Consider the following 5,103-nt stretch of genomic DNA (forward strand, 5'->3'; position numbering starts at 1 on the left):
ACAACTGTGAAGGAGAAACTTCAAACTTACTGTGCGACTACATATGCCAGAAGTGGTGTTAATCAAATGTGGATTCTAAAATATTCTAAAGAACTTTTAGTAAACTTGAAATCACAGAATTTTTCCCAAATCAATAGCATTAAAACCTATGACTTTTCAACACTATATACGACCATTCCTCACGATAAATTAAAGACTAGACTTTTTGACATCATAGACAGTTGCTTCTTCAACAAAAACGGAAAACGGAAATATTCATATCTAGTGATCGGTCATTCAAAAACTTACTTTGTTAAACACCACTCTGATTCCACGCACAAGTACTCTGAAGTTGAAATAAAAAATATGCTAGAGTTCCTCATTGACAATATCTTCGTGGTCTTTGGTGATCAGGTCTTCCAACAGTCTGTTGGAATTCCCATGGGCACGAATTGTGCTCCTTTGTTAGCTGACCTGTTTTTATATTCATATGAAGCAGAATTTATTCAAAAACTTCTACGTAAGAAGAAAAAATATCTCGCTGTGACCTTCAATTCGACTTTTAGATATATCGATGACGTTTTGTCTATTAACAATGATAGCTTTCATTCATATGTCGATTTGATATATCCCTGTGAGCTCGAAATAAAGGACACCACATAGTCGTCCACTTCTGCTTCATACTTAGATATTTTATTGAAAGTAGACATTAACGGCAAACTAACAACTCAACTGTATGACAAACGGGATGATTTCAGCTTCTCCATCGTCAACTTCCCACATTTATGTAGCAATATTCCATTATCACCTGTATATGGTGTTTATATATCTCAACTGATTCGATATGCAAGAGCTTGTTCTGCGTATAGTCAGTTTTTAAATCGAGGTAAGCTACTGACAAACAAGTTGATGGTACAGGGATTTCAACAGTCTCGATTGAAGTCATCATTTCGCAAATTCTATGGTCGTTATAACGATCTAGTTCGTCAATACAACCTCGCATTGGGTCAAATGCTGTCTGACGTGTTTCATACCGATTGTTAAGCCGTTCTTGGCACACTGATTTTGACTAAGGATAACTCCGTTTACCTGATCAAGATATGGGGCTCACGGCGGGTGTGACCGGTCAACAGGGGATGCTTACTCCTCCTAGGCACCTGATCCCACCTCTGGTGTGTCCAGGGGTCCGTGTTTGCCCAACTATCTATTTTGTATTGTTTGTAGGAGTTATGAGATTGATCACTGTTCGTTATCTTCACCTTGCATAGAGGACCTATGGTAATCGCCGTAAGTATTTCCGAAACTTTAAGCATCAGCAGTAATGGCGGCGCCCATGAAAGTGTGTGTGTTTTGTTGTGCCACTATCAAAAATCGGGGTTACAGGGCTCTGTCCTTAAAAACTTCACTTGAACAGTACAGCTATGATCTAGAGTGTCTCAACTTTCACCCAACAGACGTATCATTTGCGTGCGGCTTTTCTACAAATAAATTAAATCGGGTATGCAACTTCAACGATCGTCAATAGCCATGAAAGTGGACCAGATGAAGGAGGAAAGAGATACGTTGTTAGGTATGTTTATATTTTGAATAAAATTGAGTTCAAAACAAACTGACAAATAAGTTGTGAAGCATCCCGCTGAAAGCTTTGTAACTTGTCCAATTTAACATAGTCAAAATCGTTACTTCGAAACCAATGGTACCAAACACTGGAAATAGGTGGCATTTTCAATGGTTGATTATCGCAATAAGGAAAGGTAATGCGACCAATCGCATTCAGAGGCCGATCGAGACACACCTTTCAGCGAAAATATCGGCTTTGGGTCCAACTGGAGGTAAAAACTTTTATTCTAAATAAAAACATACCTTACAACTTATCTCTTTATTCCTTGATCTGGCCTGCGTTCAAGATCGTAGCGGCTAGCCTAGCTGCTAGGCTAGATATCTAGGTATTTTGAACGCACTGTATGAATTAACGCTTGTTATCCCTACGTAGGGCTAGCCTAGCACATCGTTCAAGATCGTAGCGCTACCGAGTCCTACGTAGCTGCTACGATCTTGAACGCAGCCCTGGTCCACTTTCGCGACCATTGACTCGTTGAGTTTGCAATCCCGATTTAGGCACTCTAAAGCATAGCCGTACTGAAGTTTTTGACGACAGAGCCATGTAACCCCAATATTTGATAGTAGTACGACAATACACACACTTTCATCACTCTGATTACCTCGGTCAATATAGGGCACCGGAATCTGCCGAAGTTTGCCGAATGACACTTTCATAGGCGCCGACATTACTGCTGACGCTTTGCGTACCGGTAATACTTAGGGCGATTCCTATTGGTCCTCGATATGTCACGTAAGGTCGACTCATGCATTTTAATGAGTTATGTGAAAATATCGGCGTTGTGTCCCACGGGAGGTAAAAGAAGTGCGACCGACCGTAGTTTTCTGACAATGATGAATAAAGGGTCTTAGTTTAAAACTGTCACAGGAGATAGATAGACAAACCAAGAGTTCTGTGTGTAAAATATTTTCGAAAATTTGATCAAGTTCAACAACCTGCAGATACTTAAAACATCAAAGGAAATTAAAAATTGTTGAGAATCAAAATCCAAGGACTATGTACATCTTCAAGTTATTTACAAAGACCCTAGCTTTTAAGCTATGAGAGGAGTTATGAGGACAACACATGTCCTTTATATAATATATCCTTAAAACGGACAGGACTAAGTTCAACAACCTGTAATTTTCTCAAGAATTTAAGAAAATCAAAATCCTTGTCACATGCACATCTTTAATACCCTTACAAATAATATGTAAAACAAGATGGACCTCACTTGAAAATTGTAGAAGGAGTTCGCATGACAAATTATGTACCCTCCATATAAGAATAATTTTCAAATAAAGGGGCAAAACTCCTGCATGAGAGGTTGAAATGGATCAAAATTGCAACATGATCTAGGGTGATCTAGAAAAAAACTACACAGCAAGTTTCAGTTGGATATGTGAGAAATGAAATTAGAACCAGAAAACCCCGAACAGACGGACGGACGTACAGACATCGCTGTACCATAATACGTCACATCTAAAGACGGACGTAAAAAAAAAAAAACCACGTTGATGCTGAGACCCTTGCTTAGTGCACAAGGCTGTCACAGTGAAGGCTCTTCAAGGTGCCAAACCCTGCAGCAACATTGGCCTCCAATTTTAAGGTAATACCACATAGCGTTTTCCCCGACTCAACAGACTCTACTCCAAACTTATAGCTTCTTATCAATGAAAATTATAACTATAGATAAGGAATGCCACAATTTGGAAAAAAAAATAGAAAGATTTTTAAAAAATTTAATCACAAGTGTCACCAGTGTAGTGCGGCACGGCCCTCAATTGATGAATTAGTTGACATTGTCGTTCTACGATGAAATGCGTTTAAGTCAAAGAGACGTCGAAAATACCTCCCGACTAAACTCCGAGGACATGAAAGACAGATGAGCTGACTTTTGATTTAACTTTAATTTTGTCCCTATATATTCCTTGAGACTTAGACCAAAAGTGAGCTCGTCTAATTTTAAAGAACCAGACCCCATGTAATACCAGCATCAGTGTCAAATGGCCAGTTGTGTACGTATCTACAGGATCAGGTAAGAAGGGCTCAGCGGCTGAGCTGCGGAATACGTAAGCCAGATTTATATGCCAGCTGAGTCGGTTTGCACAAATTAAGAAATCGAGTGCTGGTAAGTCGCCAAATTCCACAACAGTTGATAGCCTGGTGTCCTAGCCTTCCCATAATGCTCCGCAACACCAGGCTAAGCTTCATTTGTGGAGCATTATGGGAAGGCCAGGGCACCAGGCCACAACACTTAAAAGATCAGTTAAATAGAACGTCATGAATCTCAAAAAGATATTATCAAAAAATCAGACAGAACGATGGCAATTTAGAAAAGTGCAAATTCAAATCACGAGGTCCATTAAGTATAGGGTAATGTCCGAGTGCCTCTCCATTTCTTAAAAGTAATAGAACTGAGGACCCGAAGCACAGGCACTTGTTTCTGTAAATGACTTATGACCTCTGTATACTAATAACAACACTGTTATTAGTATACAGAGGTCATAAGTCATGTACAGAAACAAGTGCCTGTGACCCGAAGGGCCCAAGATCCATTGCTTTAAAGGAATAGAGAGGAACGAGGATATTGACCGACTTAAAATCCACCCCAGTTTAAATCTAACTATAAGTACTGTAACTCATATTAGGAAATTCTTTCGATAGATCATAAACATACTATCAAATATCATGATTATATAATACTAGTACAAAGTTTTGTCATATAAAAGTTAAAACATATATTGTTCAATTTTCCTGAAGATGTCATCGTAGTAAGTGACTCAATGGATAGAGCTTCTGCCTTTCATGTGAAAGGCCCTGGGTTAAACTCTAATCTGTGCCTTTGGGTTTTAATATGAAAATTATTCTTTACATTTTGTTAAAACGGTGACAGAGGCCAGGGGGATTAGGGGGAATGTGTTCGTTTAAAAAGCACGTTCAACTCAACAGAACATCACTAAGTAGATTTCTGAAACTCTCCATTCCTGAAAAATAATGGAGCGCTGTATAACAATAAATAGTATAAGCTGCTTGGCATTCGGGATACTGTCGCCATTTAAAAAAAACAAACTAATAGACATTTACTTACGGAAATGGCCAAGTTGTTCGATTGGCTATTGTCAGGCTTATTCACATGTAAAACTGATTCTATATTACATTGTGATACATGTATTTAAATGTGTGTCCCCCATCCTGGCCTTGCGACTCATAGTTTGAACAATCTTCATCATATAAGGATGATTTCGATTTTCATGAAAGTTTTAACTTTACTAGTTCAGCGGTTCTTGAGGAGTCGCGCCGAATGTCTTCCACTATAAATTTAATTACTTATTTCGTGACCCTTCATTTAAACGAATCCCCTTTACTCATGCAGGGGTACTTTGTGGCAAGCTTGGTGATTCTGTCGAAAATATTAAAAATCAACAAAACGACCACAACATCAACAAAGTTTGATCAGAAATTCGCTCTTGCGGCTTCAGCTCTGGCAGCCAGGTGAGCTAAAGTGTCAGCCTTTATACGAT

The sequence above is a fragment of the Ostrea edulis genome, chromosome 1, assembly GCF_947568905.1.
Source record: "Ostrea edulis chromosome 1, xbOstEdul1.1, whole genome shotgun sequence".
Classification (NCBI taxonomy): Eukaryota; Metazoa; Mollusca; class Bivalvia; order Ostreida; family Ostreidae; genus Ostrea; species Ostrea edulis.